Genomic DNA, 19,355 nt, shown 5'->3' on the forward strand with positions numbered 1-19,355 from the left:
GAGGGGCCTAGAGCCTTCACGGACAAAGACAGTGGAAACCATATAAAAATTGGCTGGTTGAAATGGAGGTAATTAACAGGAGTTATCTGCGAAGGATAAATAAATATATACAGTCGAACGATGAGACCAGATCAGAATGTTAGTCCGCGTTGGAATCAAACGAACTAAAGCTCTAGGTTACAGAGGCAAGGATGCTACGTTGATCCGAAAAGTGACCCGAAAGGACAGAGGAAGAAATAACCACGACCGAGGCTCCTTTAAGATAGAAAACATAGGGGAAAAGATCCAAGAGAATCGTCAACACTGATACGTGTATATCATGCACAGTGAACCTAACCATGTAACAAGAACATTAGCTGACATAAAAGAATGGAATAGAAGCCCCGGACGCCAACTAAATACTTGGATTAGGACCAAAGCTTGATGCAAACGAGCCAGTTATTATCATGAACTCGCAGCGTCGTTTCCTTATTTGCTTCAGCAGTGTATGTGAAACAACTGAGGCGCACACGCCGGCCAGAGTGGCCGTGCGGTTCTAGGCGCTACAATCTGGAACCGAGCGACCGCTACAGTCGCAGGTTCGAATCCTGCCTCGGGCATGGATGTGTGTGATGTCCTTAGGTTAGTTAGGTTTAATTAGTTCTAAGTTCTAGGCGACTGATGACCTCAGAAGTTAAGTCGCATAGTGCTCAGAGCCATGTGAACCATTTGCGGCGCGCACACTACGGCAGTGACGCTCCGAAGCCGCCGCGGTACCCTCCAACCAGCCATTGCTGTATCGCAGCGACCTCGCTGATGGCCACGAAGCAACAGTCGCTGTATGTGGATGGAATGGGGCAGTCGTAACTCTAGCAACAGCTACTGTCAGCTGGCCGTGGATGCAGGTGGTTTGGACACGGAACTGTTGACTGAAGTGGTAAAAAAATTACCCTGAAATACGATACACATCTCGCAAGGAGTACAATGATACGATTAAGAACAGAGTTGCATGGTTTCAAGTGTGTGTAAAGTTTTGTTACGATTCTGCTGCGAAACTGAATCAGGAATGAAACTATTGTTACACTACTTTGGGTTTGTGTTCTAGACGTGGCAGTTTTGCTTGAAGGTGGTCATTCAAAACGCGAAATAACGCCATACGGCAAATGCTTTACTTCATGGAGAGAGCTCTTTCATAGTATGGACAAGTCTTCAGTTAACAATAACAGCGAAAACAAACCTCACCGGTTCATTGTAATCAATGCTTTATTGTACTGCACTCACAAATGTACACAATTGCATACTTTACAGCAGTGATATAAATTAAACAGGCTTCAAATTTCAGAAACAAAATTCATTCATTGCTAAACATGAGTGTTATCGACCAGATTTGAATATATTGGGGTTGGCGTGGTACTCTAACAGCATTGTCTATAATAATCAGCAAAAACATTTCTACTACTGTTAAGGTAACTTCCTCCTTGTGCGATTTCATTGTCCACATTACACAGCATGCTTTTCAAATCTTCTGGCTTTGTTCGGCCATTTTTCTTGTGGCAATTACGGCATGCACTCTTTGTGCAAAACTTCCCCCACGCAGTTACAAACTTTACCTACTGTTTTACACAGCCTAATGTATACGATTCTGTATTGGTAAAGCAGATCGGTTAGAGTGCAGCTACTCTGCAAAAGATGAACAGCTGACATCAAAACTGTTGTTTTACTGTTAATTCGTCAGTCATTCGGAAATAAAGAATTTACTTTCATTTTCTATTAAATCTGTTAACGTCACGAATGCTCCTTTCAGCATCTGTGAACTAACCATTGGCTGTCCAAACCCTCCTGTTGCGTTCATTACCGTATTCATAAACGACTTAAGCAAATACCGCTTGCTTACTTATGCCTTCATGCATGGCCGGCCGGGGTGGCCGAGCCTCGGGCATGGATGTACGTGATGTCCTTAGGTTAGATAGGTTTAAGTAGTTCTGAGTTCTAGGGGACTGATGACCTCAGAAGTTAAGTCCCATAGTGCTCAGAGCCATTTGAACCTTCGTGCATGCTTGTTGGATTCCAGTGTACGAGGGGCTTTCAATAAGTAAGGCAACACTTTTTTTTCTGAAAGCAGGTCGGTTTTATTCGGGATCCCAACACACCATATTGTTCCCCACTCTTCTGGCTGTTTTTCAACGTAATCTCCATTCAATACGACGACATTACGCGACGTAACTGGGAGGGCCTCTCTGCCTGCATGATCCCACTGTACTGGTCGACGTCGGAGTCAGCCAGCGTCTTCCTAAATCGATAACCTCCACATCACACACATACTGCTTGTTGCAGAGCGCGTCCTTCATTGGGATAAACAGGCAGAAATCGGAAGGAGTGAGAGATGGACTGTAGGGCACACACCTTTGTGTAGCCCAGCTGGTGGGCCAGTGTATCAGCAGTGCTAGCAGAGACATCCACTTGTGCAGCGACATGTTTGTTTGTCATGCGTCGATCATCTCGAATGAGAGTGTCCGCACGTTCCAACACTGAAGGAGTCACAGCTATGGGCGCCTGGCTGCTGCGCGGGAGATCGGACTGGTTTACGCCATCTTGGTGCGATCAAGACAGACGCCTCGCCCTACAATTCACCATGCTTTTGTTCACCATGCTACCAGCTCTCCGTAGACATTCCACAAACGCCTATGAATAACTGCTATACTCGGTTTTCCGGTAAAAGAATATCAGTAACAGTTCTCTGCATAGAACGCAAGTCAGTTGCAGACGCCATTTTAAAGCTACGAATAGCGCCGCCAGCTATCAGAACTTCATAAAAGTATAAGGGCTGAATCGGGTACATCACACGATGTCCCATAGCAAATTCGACCTTTGATCAAACGAAAATGGGCGAGAACAGGCGTTTTGCGTTACTTACATCTACATCTACATACATACTACGCAATCCACCATACGGTGCGTGGCGGCAGGTACCTCGTACCACAACTAGCATCTTCTCTCTCTGTTCCACTCCCGAACAGAACGAGGGAAACATGACTGCCTATATACCTCTATATGAGCCCTAATCTCTTTTATCTTACCTTCGTGGTCTTTCCGCGAAATGTAAGTTGACGGCAGTAAAATTGTACTGCAGTCAGCCTCAAATGCTGGTTCTCTAAATTTCCTCAGTAGCCATTCACGAAAAGAAACCTTCTTTCGTCTAGAGACTCCCACGCGACTTCCTGAACCATTTCCGTAACACTCGCGTGATGATCAAACCTACCAGTAACAAATCTAGCAGCCCGCCTCCGAACTGCTTGTAAGTCCTCCCTCAAACCGACCTGAAAGGGATCCCAAACGCTCGAACGGTACTCAAGAATAGGTCGTATTAGTGTTTTATAAGCTGTCTCCTTTACAGATGAACCAGATCTTCCCAAAATTCTACCAATGAGCCGAAGACGACTATCCGCCTTCCCCACAACTGCCATTACATGCTTGTCCCACTTCATATCGCTCTGCAGTGTTACGCCCAAATATTTAATCGACGTGACTGGGTCAAGCGCTACACTACTAATGGAGTATTCAAACATTACGGGATTCTTTTTCCTATTCATCTACATTAATTACATTTATCTATATTTAGAGTTAGCTGCCATTCTTTACACCAATCACAAATCCTGTCCAAGTCATCTTGTAACCTCCGACAGTGACTCAACGACGACATCTTCCTGTCCACCACAGCATCATCAGCAAATAGCTGCACATTGCTATCCACCCTATCCAAAAGATCATTTATGTAGATAGAAAATAACAGCGGACCTACCACACTTCTCTGGGACACTCCAGCTGAGAGCCTCACCTCCGATGAACACTCACCTTGGAGGACAATGTACTGGGTTCTATTACTTAAGAAGTCTTCGCGACTCACATACTTGGTAACCATTCCCATACACTCGTACCTTAGTTAGGAGTCTGCAGTGGGGCAGTAAGTCAAACACTTTCCGGAAGTCAAGGAATATGGCATCCGTCTGATACCCTTCATCCATGGTTCGCAAAATATCATGTGAAAAAAGGGCGAGTTGCGTTTCGCAGGACCGATGCTTTCTAAAGCCGTGCTGATGAATGGACGGTAAATTCCCTGTCTCAAGGAAATTCATTATATTGGAACTAAGAAAATGTTCGAGAATCCTGCAACAAACCGATGTTATTGAACGGCCTTCGTAGTACTGCTGCGCGATTATCGGTGAGACGCCGCCGTGTGTGCAGTGAAATGATTCGTGACGCCGCGATGTTGCTGGGAGCACGTGTGGCTGTTACTCGCTTGTGTACGATAGGGCTGTAGCATGAAACGACGTAGCTACGTTCAGAACGATGTAACAAGGCTATGAGGGTCAACCCCGAGAGACAAGTTAAGGAGGAAAATATAAGGAACAACGGGAAACCTAATTTTGGATAACAGGACGGGGATCTGAAGGGCCGTCGTGCCGAGTGCGTGTCTAGGCTGCTAACAACTGAGCCACCTGGATCAGCAACTTTGTCCAGTTGCGCAACACGGGGAAGTATGCCGCGACGGTTTTTAACGTGGCCCCCGTGGCGAAATGCGCCGCCGGCTAGGCCAACCGCGTGCACCAGACTGTACCGCAGCTGCGTGGGGCGTAGGTCGAGTGCAGGCCGCGTGTTTTTTGCGTGCGAATCCGGCCTTTGTGGGGCGCACACCTGCCCGCCAACCGCCGCGCCGGCCCAACCTAACGGAACCAGCGGGGGAACGCGACCCGCCTTGAGGTAGACACGGCCAGCCACCACCGCCGACACCGCTCCCCGACTGTCCTGCCCCCAGGCTCCAGGCCCCCGTGTGGCGTGCTGCGACGGCCCTGTGCAGAACGCCCGAGGCGAGGTCGCACTCACGTAGCGGCTGACCAGCAAAGGCGGCTAACACTGCCTTATACGTCCCAACACAAGAAAGTAGCAACTATAAATACAGTCGACTCTCAGAGTTCAAAGGATCTCAGAAAAAAGATCGAATAACTGAGACTTCGATTTAACGGCAGTTTGTCAGGAGCAATACAGAAGAAATTTTCACTCTGCAGCGGAGTGTTTTAATCTGGCAGGAAGTTTCATATGAGCGCACACTCCGCTGCAGAGTGAAAGTTACAAAATGGCTCTGAGCACTATGGGACTTAACTTCTGAGGTCATCAGTCCTCTATAACTTAGAACTACTTAAACCTAACTAATCTAAGGACATCACACATATCCATGCCCGAGGCAGGATTCGAACCTGCGACGGTAGCGGTCGCGCGGTTCCAGACTGTAGCGCCTAGAACCGCTCGGCCACTCTGGTCGGTCTGAAAGTTACATTCTGGGAATATCCTCTAGGCTGTAGCTAAGCCATGTCTCCGCAATATCCTTTCTTCCAGGAGTGCTGGTTCTGCAAGGTTCGCAGAAGCCCTTCTTTGAAGTTTGGAAGGTAGGAGACGAGGTACTGGCAGAATTACAGCTGTGGGGACGGGTCCTGAGTCGTGCTTGGGTAGCTTAGTCGGTGAGCACTTGCCCGCCAAAGGCGAAGGTTTGGAGTCTCGGCCTCGCACACGGTTTTAATCTGCCAGGAAGTTCCAAGAAGAATTTAGTTTGCCACAAAAGATTTTAAAGTGCTTTTATTTTAGACCCACAATCGGTTTCGAGCTTTCACGCCCCTTTCAGATAGCTAGCGTTTCCAGTTACGTATGTGTTGTCTGCAGCAGCACCTCGTTAGTTCAAATGGTTGGTTGAAATGGCTCTGAGCACTATGGGACTTAACTTCTAAGGTCATCAGTCCCCTAGAACTTAGAACTACTTAAACCTAACTAACCTAAGACATCAGACACATCCATGCCCGAGGCAGGATTCGAACCTGCGACCGTAGCGGTCGCGCGGTTCCAGACTGTAGCGCCTAGAATCGCTAGGCGACCGCGGCTGTCCATCTCGTTAGTTGGTTGCTTGATTTGGGGAGAGGGAACCAAAGATCGAGGTATCTATCCCACCGGATTACGGAAGGATGGGGAAGGAAGTTGGCCGTGGCATTTCAAAGGAACCATTCCGGCATTTGCCTCAAGCGATTTAGGAAAATCACGAAAAAACTAAATCAGAATGGCCGGACGCGGGTTTGAATCGTCGTCCTCCCGAATACGAGTCCAGTGTGCTAACCACTGCGCCACCTCTCTCGGTACAGATCCAGCCCAAGAATGTTTGAATATCTGGTGCTACTTTTATGTTGTTTCGATTTTTAAAGAAACAATTCTGTCTGCATTTATTTACATATAAGGTGATAACAGAGGTATCATATGTTCCAGTGGAGGTTGTTTCGTCTTGCCAAGATCCCTGTACTATTCCAGGGCAATGTACAAATTGTTGCATTGTAAACAGCACATCTATTTTAAACAATTCGCTGTGGTACGTAAAACACGTTTCATAATATTCATCACGTTAGTCTGAGCTTGACATATGTGATTTACACTCGATGTTTTTATTTATGAAGCAAAGAGTATCTTCTAAGCTAAGGTATTATTTTTTCTCTTAATGGACAGAGATGTAAGTTAAGGAAAGATAATTTGTCGAAGACGCAAAATGTTAAAAATAGAAAAAAGGTTTTACTGGAAGAATGAACAAGACCAACTGGAGCTATGTAATAAACAATGTCTACATAATTTCCTTGACCTGTTAACAGAATTAACACATGCCGACAACTGTCAGTAATCTTTGACAGAATAACACCTGCACCATACAGCCTCAAAACAACTATGATACGAAAAAAAAAAGCTGAGGTATAAATCAATAAACTAAATAGTTACTCAAAATACCTAAAGAACAAATATTTTTAATTTTTAATATCTCACAAAAACAAACATAACTTTCATATATCGATGGTAGGCAACCTCGTAAATCCATCTATCTGTCGAATCTCGTATTTTCAGTAACCAGTAAATCCATAACCAAAGAGAGATTTGAATGTGCATGAATTTCTCTAATATGATAATAACTAGGCTTCTGCTATACTATTACACTCGTAGCAACGTTGTATATCATTTTACACCATTTGTAACAAACTGTTTTGCTTCACCCCTTACGACGTTTTCGTTGACTACCATCGATATGTATATTTGAAAATATTTGTTCATGACGCCAACAGGAAATTAATTAAATCCACACTCCGATCCTCCATCTTTTTAATTTTGTATTGCTTTCAGTTAACTTATACACTATAATGATCATCAAAACTTTTTAATATAAGAAAGATACGTGTCCACATATAGATATAAACTGTAGTAAAAAAAAAAAGGCCTGTATTTATTTTAGTCTTCAAATGATATACTAATTCCTCCAGTAAAACCTTTTTTTGTTTTTGACATGTTGCACCTGCAACAGACTTTCCTTCCTTAGTTTAGATCTCTACGAAATAAGAAAATATATTTGTATAATGGAGGTTCTTTGCATTATAAACGAAAACATCGACTGTAAGGCACATGTATGAATTCCAGACTGACGTGATGGATATTTTGAAGTGTGCTTTACATGCCACAAGGATATATTTAAAAGTTGTGTACTGTTTACAATGCAAAAATTTGCACATTTTCCTGGAAGTCTATAGGGATGATGGCAAGGCGAAACACCGTCTCCTGGAACGGTATATTTTAATAAACGCAGGCATAATACTGTGTTCTTACCATCGAAACAACACTATAGTGCCACTAAATATTCAAATATTCTTGTGCAGCGCTGTTAACAATAATTATGTAATTGGAAATATTGGCCATCCGAAGATGGGCAACAATGGCCGAAATCGATTATGAGTCTTAAAAGCATTTGAAAATCTTCTGTGGCTAGTTGCGATATTCAGCATAATTCATTAAAGGCTGCGGGAGTTCCCAAGATACAAGATGGATAAAACAACAAGAAGAAGTTGATGTAAGGTTTTACCCTTTAAAAGCAAAGTTTAAAAAATGTTACTGTAGTTTCAAAAACATTAGCCTTTCTTTCCGAAGCAACACCTATAACTTAAAAGAAAGTTAATTTTTATGTAAGGTTTATTAATTTGTATTCACAGTGTAATTATAAAGTAAATGAAACATTTTAAAAAATCGATGTAGGAAAATGCCCAAATATGACATAACAAAGGATATAGTTCTTGAAAGGCGAATTCTCGCAGTTTCTTTTTGAGCCTGATGACGGCAAGTTAGTTTGGGGAACAGCCGACAGGAGCGCCACTGACCGCAGTTGCTGAAACTGGCTGCGAACCAGACAGATATAAAGCATTTAATGGGCTAGAATTTGCCAGTTGCCAATCGGTAGCGCACGAATATAGAACTTACTGTGGCAACTTTCGCGAGGCACCACCCGTTCACAACAGTACGTTTAGTGAAGTGGTACAAGAAACTAGAAGCAGGTGGTTGTTTGCGTGATGCAAAATGTTCGGGCTATCAGAACAGGCAGCAGACCATGCGACGGACGTGATGTTGCGAAGTTCCACAACTTGTGTCTATGGAGTGGAACTACTGCAGAACTGAACATCCCTCTGGTCACGGCACGGAAAATCCTTTGTAAGCAATTAAGAGTGAAACCATACAAGCTGCAAGCCATAAGCCATGACGTAAATTGCTCAGTCTGCAGTTCTGCATTGATTTGAAGAACAACTCTGAAAATTTCGACAAAGAAAGCAAATTAATCTTCAGCGACGAAGCCACTCGGGAAAGGTCAACCGAATCAACCCACGCACATGCAGCTATCGAACACGTCCAGGATTCCGAGAAAGTTATTGTGTGCTGCGCTGCCGCCCTTCTTCTGCACCGTTAGAACTGTCAATGGTATCACCTACCGCGACAAGCTGTAACTGTGGCTTCGCGACAACTTGAAACTGAGAGTCGGGATTTCGTCCTTCAAGAAGATGGCATCCTTGCACATTTCGATAATTGTGTACGAGATTACCTGAAAGAGATGTTGCCTCTGCGCTGGACTGGCTGTGTTGTTGCCACTGATCTGGTGATACTCGAGTGACCACCATGGTCAGGAGACTTGACGCTTTGCGATTTTTTCTTGTGGGGTTACAACAAGGATAGCGTTTATGTTCCGCCTCTGCCACAGAATTTCGAAGCCTTGTGACATCACACCAAGGCAGCTGTTCCTACCGATATTCTGGCAAAGTTTTTAAAGAAGCTAGAAATTTAGTGCGATCTTCAATGTGAAGTACTTTTAATAGTTGTTGTTTTTGTGGTCTTCGGTCCTGAGACTGGTTTGATGCAGCTCTCCATGCTACTCTATCCTGTGCAAGCTGCTTCATCTCTCATTTCTCTTCTTCAGAAATGCATTCCTTGCCATTGCCAGTCTACATTTTATAATCTCTCTACTTCGATCGTCATCAGTTATTTTGCTTTACTACTTTAAGTGTCTCATTCCCTAATCTAATTCCCTCACCATCACCCGAGTTAACTCGTCTACATTCCATAATCCTCGTTTTGCTTTTGTTGATGTTCATCTTATATCCTCCTTTCAAGACACTGTCCATTCCGTTCAACTGCTCTTCCAAGTCCTTTGCTGTCTCTGACAGAATTACAATGTCATCGGCGAACCTTAGAGTTTTTATTTCTTCTCCATGGATTTTAATACCTACTCCGAATTTTTCTTTTCTTTCATTTATTGCTTGCTCAGTATACAGATTGAATAACATCGGGGAGAGGCTACAACCCCGTCTCACTCCCTTCCCAACCACTGCTTCCCTTTCATGTCCCTCGACTCTTATAACTGCCATCTGGTTTCTGTACAAATTGTAAATAGCCTTTCGCTCCCTGTATTTTACCCCTGCCACCTGCAGGATTCGAAAGAGAGTATTCCAGTCAACATTGCCAAAAGCTTTCTCTAAGTCTACAAATTATAGAAACATAAGTTTGCCTTTTCTTAATCTAGCTTCTAAGATTAGTCGTAGGGTCAGTATTGCCTCACCTGTTACAATATTTCTACGGAATCCAAACTGATCTTAACCGAGGTCGGCTTCTACCAGTTTTTCCATTCGTCTGTAAAGAATTCTTGTTACTATTTTGCAGCCGTGACTTATTAAAATGATAGTTTGGTAATTTTCACAATTGTCAACACCTGCTTTCCTTGGGAATGGAATTATTTTAATAGTTTCCACAACAGATTTTGCAGAAAACTTAAAGAGATTCTGGTCGTATATAAAGTACACTAACGGCAAGACGCAATCAATGCCTTCACTGCACGACAGCAAGGACAGTCTTATCGATGGCAGAGCAACTAAGCCAGAGTTACTAAACACGAGTTTCCGAAATTCCTTCACCAAAGGAGACAAAGTAAATATTATCAAATACGAATTAACACCTGCCAACATCAGTAACTTAGATTTAGCTATAATCGGTGTAGCGAAGTACCTTAAATCACTTAATGAAGGGAAAGTCTCCGGTCCAGATTTATACCAGTTAGATTCCTTTCACAGCTCATACTTAGTGATCACATACAATCGTTCGCTCATCGTAAGATCTATACGACTGAAAAGTTGCATAGGTCACACCAATACTAAAGGAAGGAAATAGAAGTAATTCTCTGAATTACGTCGATTTTCAGTAGGGTTTGGAACACATACTGTCCGAACGTTAGGAACAACATCGTAAAAAAATGTTTATTGACAAATAGTCAAAACCGATTCAGAAGATACCGAACTTGTGAAACACAATTAGCGCTTTATTCTCAAGAAGTTAATGAGTTCTGTCGACATGGGATGTCAAACTGATTCCATATTTTTAGATTTCCAGAAGGCTTTTTACACCGTTCCTCACAAGCGACTTCTAATGAAACTGCCTGCCTGTGGAAAATCCTTCAGTTGTGCGACTAGATTCATGATTTTCTGTCATAAATGTCACAGTTTGTGATGACAGATGGAAAGTAGTCAAGTAAAACAGAAGTAATATCTGGTATTCCCCAAAAAGGATTATAGGCCCACTGCTGTTTCTGATGTATATAAACGGTTTAAGAGACAGTTTCAGCAATCCTCTTAGATTTTTTGCAGATGATGCCTTTGTCAACTCCCTCTTAGCTTCACTTACCCAGTGTATTGTTGCTTTAAGTCACACAGTCCAGTACACGCTTAATTAGTCTGTTTACAGGCAATCTGTCAAGGTGTCAATAGGACATCATTCATCTCTTTCTGATACCTATTTCGATGTTTCATATTTTTTCTGTTATCTCGTTGGTTTTAAGTCTGTATTCATCTTGCATGTATTTTGTCCAAGAATTTTTCTAATAATCTCTCTACTTTCTTAATGTCTTATAAATCTAGTTTTCGATTCAATGAGGGTGTTTCACTCGCGTGCGTGACTATCGGTTCAATTACTGTGTTATAAGGTCTGATTTTAGTTCCTATTGCAGGCCTTTTTTGTTACAGAAATATGAAACAAGTCCGGAAGCTTTCTTGATTTTCTGCAGTCTGTTTTTTTTGTGCTACTTTTTCAAGTATCGCTGGCTCAATAATTTAACCGTGATACTCAAACTGTTTGACTCTGTGATTTCACCATAATTTGTTTTAAGTTTCAGAGTATCTAACTTGGAACACACGAATTCAGTCATCTCAATGAAGATTTGCGGGTCAACCTTTTCTGGACATTCTTTGAGGATCTCGATTTGTTTTATTGCTGTTTCTTCACTATCAGAATCGCTAAGTCATCTGCAAACGCTAAATATGGAACTTCAATTTTTCTTGGCCTCTTTCTAGTTCTGTTAGCTTCCAGAAGTTTTGTTTCCTTATTTTAATTTTCCATTCTTTCATTATTTTGTCTAAAACCATGTTGAATAATAGTGGCGAAATCCCATCTCCTTTTCTTAATCCTGTTTTGATTCAGATTGATTCCGAAATTATATCTATGAATTTAATTTTTATTATTTTTCTCTCAGTGTTTGTTGATCAGTTTTTGAGTTTTGGTGTTTTGTTCGCGTTCTTCTAGAATATGGCATAGAAATTATCTAACTATGGAATCAAATAGTTTTTAAAAATCAACGAATATGCGGGCTATAGGCTTCTACCTGATTGCTTTAATTTTTAAAATAGTTTTAAGAATTAAGATAAGTTCCAGGCGCGATCTGTTAGGCTGAAAACCTGTTTGGTAACCTGAAATTGTATGTTCTAGTTGCTCTTGTGCCCTCTTCAGGAGACAAGGGGATAAAGTTTTGTAAGTGACCGGCAAAAGTGAAATGTCTCTATAGTTGTTTACATCTGATCTCTCTCCCTTTTTGTGCAATGGATGAATTAGTTTATATTTACTGGAATATTTTCTGTCCGCCAAATTTTTTGGATGATTTGAGTGATGTCTTTTAAGGAATTTGGACCTACGTTCTTCAGTACTTCAGCTACAGTTCTATCTTATCCACATGACTTATTATTTTTGATCTTTGTAGTGGTGACTGTAAAATTCTTGTTGCGTTGCGGTAGTTTCATTCGCGTGTTCTGGTTGTAATTTGAGGAATCTCGTGCTTGATTGTGAGCACTTTATAAGTTGTGAGAAACAGTTGGCTAATTCTTGACAATTTTCTTTGTTTGTTGGTGCCAATTTTCCATTTTGTTTCCTGAGAGGTTACGTGGATTTTAGTTGATTTGCAAACATTTTGTGAAACTCGTGCGTGTTTAGGTTCCTAAAGTATTCTTCAGTTGAGCTTAGCTGTTTTATACGATATTTTCTTTTCGTATGTCTATTTTAGCTGTTTGTTTCCTGACTTCGAAAAATTTTTCATGTGTGGTTTATGATTTGTCACAATTATAGTTAAAGAAGTCTCGTTGTCTCTCTTCTATTGCATTATCACAATTTGAATTCCACCATGGGTGTTTGGATTTTTTCTTTAATGGGACCTGTTCTTTTGCTTTCTGTATAATTTTCTCCAGCTGTTTGTAGATTGTTTTTCCCATACTTTTGTAATTTTTGATTCTTGGAATTTTTTTCAAATGAAATTTGTTAATTAGTCGTCCTTTTTTCGGCATTTCCTTTTTGGTGTTAATTTAATTTTGACTCTGGTAAATAGTAGTCAGAATCTACATCTGCGCTCTGCGCTCTGCAAAGAACCCTTACAAGGTACTGCCACTCGAATAAGATGAACCGAAAATTTTTTAACTAGGTGTTACTAGGGCCCTCCTCCCCTGCACCTTTTTCTGTTTCTCCTTCCCCTCCTCCTTTTTCAACCCGGCTTAGGCGGTGATTTATAAATATTTAACATACTGTGTCCTACGTTGCGTTGGTCTTGGCCATGCAGAGCTGCAAGAATGGTGCTTTATCGGGAAAAGCAGACAGTTCTGCTGCTGTAGGAGTAAGATGTGTATCACAGATTGCGACTGAAAGTGTACTGCAGAGTTGAAATTTGCGGGGCGGTACGATTCTTGTGGGCAAAACGTCCAACTGCGTCTAGCCGTACTGAAATGGTGCCAGCAATCTGACCAAGGCCATGCATACGTAGGTGATGCTGATCCATAAGTTTAGATCTTGTACAATGCGATTTCCTTTTTTTGACAGGCGGAAAGAACATCTGGGGAAAAGAGATTTTTCTGTTATGAGGACGTTCATACAGCGGTTCTCGAATGCCTCCATGACGAGTGGACTCTATCGTCGAGGAACTGAATAATTAGTTAATGTTCCGACCATTGTTTAAAGAGACTGTATTGAAAAAATTGTCATGCAACTGTGTCACTTTGGTGTATAGTCCAGCATTCAATAAAAGTTACTTGTCAAGATAACGTATAACTTACTTTTTGAATTACCCTCGAAGATAAGATCAGTGATCTTTATTCTGCTTCAGAGGCGGTCAACGTGCTTGGACAACGATGCTCATTCCTCCTTCATAAAACTCCGTGTCGGACTAGCAGAGTACCGAATCGAGGAGTACACACACAGCAAACCTGCTAAGGCGAAAGTCATACTTAGCATTAATGAAACAGTTTCAAAACAACTATTTCGACAGTGTCTCATTCTAATATGGAATTGCGGCACATGTTTATTAAGTCGAGGGAGGGAAATTCAGGATCACAACTACACTCCTGGAAATGGAAAAAAGAACACATTGACACCGGTGTGTCAGACCCACCATAGTTGCTCCGGACACTGCGAGGGGGCTGTACAAGCAATGATCACACGCACGGCACAGCGGACACACCAGGAACCGCGGTGTTGGCCGTCGAATGGCGCTAGCTGCGCAGCATTTGTGCACAGCCGCCGTCAGTGTCAGCCAGTTTGCCGAGGCATACGGAGCTCCATCGCAGTCTTTAACACTGGTAGCATGCCGCGACAGCGTGGACGTGAACCGTATGTGCAGTTGACGGACTTTGAGCGAAGGCGTATAGTGGGCATGCGGGAGGCCGGGTGGATGTACCGCCGAATTGCTCAACACGTGGGGCGTGAGGTCTCCACAGTACATCGATGTTGTCGCCAGTGGTCGGCGGAAGGTGCACGTGCCCGTCGACCTGGGACCGGACCGCAGCGACGCACGGATGCACGCCGAGAGCGTAGGATTCCCCAGCAAATTAGGGACACTGTTGCTCCTGGGGTATCGGCAAGGACCATTCGCAACCGTCTCCATGAAGCTGGGCTACGGTCCCGCACACCGTTAGGCCGTCTTCCGCTCACGCCCCAACATCGTGCAGCCCGCCTCCAGTGGTGTCGCGACAAGCGTGAATGGAGGGACGAATGGAGACGTGTCGTCTTCAGCGATGAGAGTCGCTTCTGCCTTGGTGCCAATGATGGTCGTATGCGTGTTTGGCGCCGTGCAGGTGAGCGCCACAATCAGGACTGCATACGACCGAGGCTCACAGGGCCAACACCCGGCATCATGGTGTGGGGAGCGATCTCCTACACTGGCCGTACACCTCTGGTGATCGTCGACGGGACACTGAATAGTGCACGGTACATCCAAACCGTCATCGAACCCATCGTTCTACCATTCCTAGACCGGCAAGGGAATTTGCTGTTCCAACAGGACAATGCACATCCGCATGTATCCCGTGCCACCCAACGTGCTCTAGAAGGTGTAAGTCAACTTCCCTGGCCAGCAAGATCTCCGGATCTGTCCCCCATTGAGCATGTTTGGGACTGGATGAAGCGTCGTCTCACGCGGTCTGCACGTCCAGCACGAACGCTGGTCCAACTGAGGCGCCAGGTGGAAATGGCATGGCAAGCCGTTTCACAGGACTACATCCAGCATCTCTACGATCGTCTCCATGGGAGAATAGCAGCCTGCATTGCTGCAAAAGGTGGATACACACTGTACTAGTGCCAACATTGTGCATGCTCTGTTGCGTGTGTCTATGTGCCTGTGGTTCTGTCAGTGTGATCATGTGATGTATCTGACCCCAGGAATGTGTCAATAAAGTTTCCCCTTCCTGGAACAATGAATTCACGGTGTTCTTATTTCAATTTCCAGGAGTGAATTTCAATAGAATGCAAGAGAGCCTAAAAAGAAAAAAAGGAACTGACTTTGAATTCCCACGTTACGCTTTCGAAGATACTGATGTGGAAAAGACATTATCAGTGGCGAGTGAAAGGTGCGAGATTACGTGCAGAACCAGACCTGAGTCAGTATTTCGTTGCAAAATTTTCAGATATCACATTCAGTGCACAGACGATATCTGCGTGTTTGCTGAATTTTATTTTATGGACTTTAGGCGGTGATCTGATGCATATTTCTCTGCCTAATGTTTCGTCTTTCAAAACTGGAGACATAATCAGCGGCAACAACAACAAGGAGTAAAAGCGAAGCTGAAGTGTGTTCGAGAACGCCGAAAACTGGACATTCTATTGTAACCAGGCCTACTAAGTACAACTCGAGCACGACACATATGGAATAACACTACCACAAAATCGCTACTTGAAATGCTTCATAAATAAAAAGAAACGATACACATATGCCACAAAACAGACAGCGTCAGCTACAAGCGTTTCTGAGGTATATTTCTCCCCAGCATAGCAGATAAAGAATTCTCAGGGATATTTCTCAACAGTCCTAACAGCCACTTGAATATATCTTCGAGGAACAATGAAACACTACTGAGAATGTTGCACACCAGCTATCCAATGTGTGACATATATTTTTTAAAAAAAATTATGCGACTACAGTGTCAATAGGTCAAAACTAGGGCTCATTCAAATTGTAAGGTTGCAGAATGAATGAAGGTCAATTTCTCATCTTACATAAGAGTTTTATAAATTCTAATGGGAAGATGAATATGACACCTAACTTACTTCGGTGATAATGAGCAGATTTGCCTGTAAGTATGTAATGCAGATAGCATGACACTCAATCGATGGTATTAACACACCGCTCCTATATAATGCATGTCAATGAGCAAAAGCTGAAACTAACAGCGAGAGGAAACGTTTTGCGTGAAAGTGAGCACGGGCAGAAGCAGAAGCCGCGCCACGGGAGGCACCACGAAAAGCTCTTGAGGGGCGTCCCGCAGCGGGGGTCAGCGATCGGACAGGTGATGCGTACTGGAGAGCAAGTAACGAGCCACCAGAAGTATGACTGAACGAAGCTTTAGAAAACTGCGTTTTGGAATTCCGAATGGATATGAACGAAACCAGGGACGCAACTGATCATGTGAACAATGTATGGTACACACGCCTAAGAGGCCTAAAAGTTTTTAGGCGTCTGGAGCGGCCACAAAACGTCCGATTGGCGGAAACAAACTAGGAAGGAGTAAAGTATCGACATTTCGACGCAGTTCAATTGTAGGCTCCTTACGATTGGCAGAGAGAGTTTCTACAAAATAAGAGGAACACTCCTATTGGTCGAAAAAAGCCATGACGTGCAGAAAGAAAGAACCCCGTTGGGGAGAGAGTTCAGCTACAAGAAAGACGAGAGCGAAATTTTCGGGGACTCCTATCTGAACTAGCGTCAAGTGCACAACGTGGCGTATAATGCTCTGTACGATGCAGACGAGAAATTTGTGTGGACACTGCGTTCACTGTGGCTGACATTCAGCAAGATATTAGCTGTAGCGTCATTGAGCTTCAAATGTGGAGAAACGAACCAGCCAGTTAGTTAATTGTCCTTGAGAAACCTACCGCCATATTCCAAGACTAGGGATGAGTACATGTTTTCTCACGTAACGAGAAACATAGGAAGACTTCCTGCTGGAAAAATCACCAAAGAGTTAATTTGTTTTTATAGGAATTTCAGTGGGCGAGAACAGTCATGCAAACGACAGCTCATTGTAGCTAAGGTAAATACCATGAGCAGAGGCTTAAACTTGTTGATTCACCACCTTGCGTCCACTGTAAACTCGAGCGACCTACAGTAACCTTTTCCTCAGCTTATCACAAAACTAACCACCCTCTGTTTCTCCCCTCTCTTCATTCGTGAACGGAACTGGAAGAAACGTTAATGAGTGGTACAATGGAAAGTACCGTCTGCCATGCAAGTCACAATGATTCGTGGAGTATGGATATAGATGCAGAGCACAACTAAAACTGGGTTTATGGAATGTAATCTAATTAAATCAGGCAATACTGAACAAACTAGATTAGGAGACGGGACAGTAAAAATAGTAAAGGGTTTTTTCTAGCTGTGCTTACATAAACACTTTTGATATGCAGGTCTAAAGTCCCTAATCACTACCGAGGCCTTTATTATGTTCTGTTTTATCTGTTGTAGATGTCATGTGACAGATCACGTGTATTTACATTTGTCCATACTGCATGGATTTCTTTGATATCTTTGACTTTATTGCGAAAGTTATCGAATATATTCCGAATATTGGTGCCCTGTCCCTAACAAGTAAGTAAGGGTATCAATGAGATTATTTAAATATGCAACAGACGATGTTGCGAGGTAACATAAATTAAACTTTAGAACAGGGCAATAACATTTCGGAACGCAACATCACTAGCCCACACCACACGAACCTGTAATTTACAGTTGATGTACAAGTCACAGTTACTATTCGCGCAAACTAAGTTGACACTCAGGGCGGTGGCTGATGGGAGCGACCGTAAATGCATTTCCCATTTATGGTCTAGTAATGCACGTGATGATGGCAGCATGATGCGGCAGCGCGTCGTGTCAATAAATACTGAAAAATACGTATAACTGGAGCTGAGAAACCGTTGTTTTCTAAGTTTCTGAAGTAAGATTGTACGCTTCTTAAGGCACTGTAAAATAAACTTAACCCGTTGTTCAAACTCTTTATATTGAGATTGTGCATATCGTACCAAGTTGTTGGCAGTATGCTCCAATAAACCGAACACACACACACACACACACACACACACAAATACACATTGCCTATGTGTAAAGCCAAATTAGTACAGTGAACGCTCGCTAATTAGATCGATAAATCGAAATATTTGTTCCCCTCGTGAAAACACCGATAGAGCGAAAAAGAAATTGGTGCTTTAGTACGGTCGATAAGTCCGAGATTAAATGCTCTACAATTCGAAGTAATCGAATATCTAACACTTGGTAATTCGAATTGTTTCGTGGTTTTTCCATATTTGTTTCTTATGTCAGCCCTTCCCGGCACTTCACTGTTTACTCGAATAAGGTACTACAGTACATTAACCGGTTGTAAAAATAACTTCAAAGAACTACAGGTGTCTGTCTCACGCAGGAAAGAAGCAAGTAATTAAGACCATGGTATACGGTGTAGTGAAGAATCTCACGATTCCACCATACTTATTGTAGACAATCCTAAAGCAGAAACATCGGATAGCAGAAAGGGTTTCATACTGTGGGAGGAAGACGACCCGGCAAGGTAATATCCCTCATCTTCGAGAACTCTTACGGAAATGGCTTATTCAACTTAGCGGACAAAACATACCTGCCGAGGGACAAATGCTGCAAGAAAAGGTCATTTATTGCTACTCTCGTATTTGAACTGTTCGCCTCTAATGAGCGGTGGCACACTAACTTAAAAAAAAGACTTAACACCGGTTTTAAAAAGATTCGTGGAGAAAGTTCGGACTAGCATCCCACAATTTTTTCGGCTTGGACAAATGAACTATGGGGCCTACTGGAAAATTATGATACTCCAGAGCTATTTTCGTCTTCCCGACTGCATACTGGTTTTTAAAGACAAATTATGTCGTGAGGAAGGCCGGCACAAGCCACCGCTTGGGGCGCCAAACTGAAAGGTAACTGTAATATTTCTATACAGAGACTATTGTGGACTGCTTGGAGCGGCAAACGTTCAGGAACACCTAACTGCAAGATTTGCATATAGTGCGTATCATAGTCAGTGATAAAAACTGACGTATGTGAAAGTGTACTAGGGAAAAGGACGGGGGAGTGGTTGGGGGATGAGGGAGCCAATTGATATGTTGCTAGTATGGAAAAATGTCTGTAGTCAAGAGGGAAAAACGTAGCAAAGAAACAGTAATGCTGTTGGTAACAG

The sequence above is a fragment of the Schistocerca gregaria genome, chromosome 6 (assembly GCF_023897955.1).
Source record: "Schistocerca gregaria isolate iqSchGreg1 chromosome 6, iqSchGreg1.2, whole genome shotgun sequence".
NCBI lineage: Eukaryota > Metazoa > Arthropoda > Insecta > Orthoptera > Acrididae > Schistocerca > Schistocerca gregaria.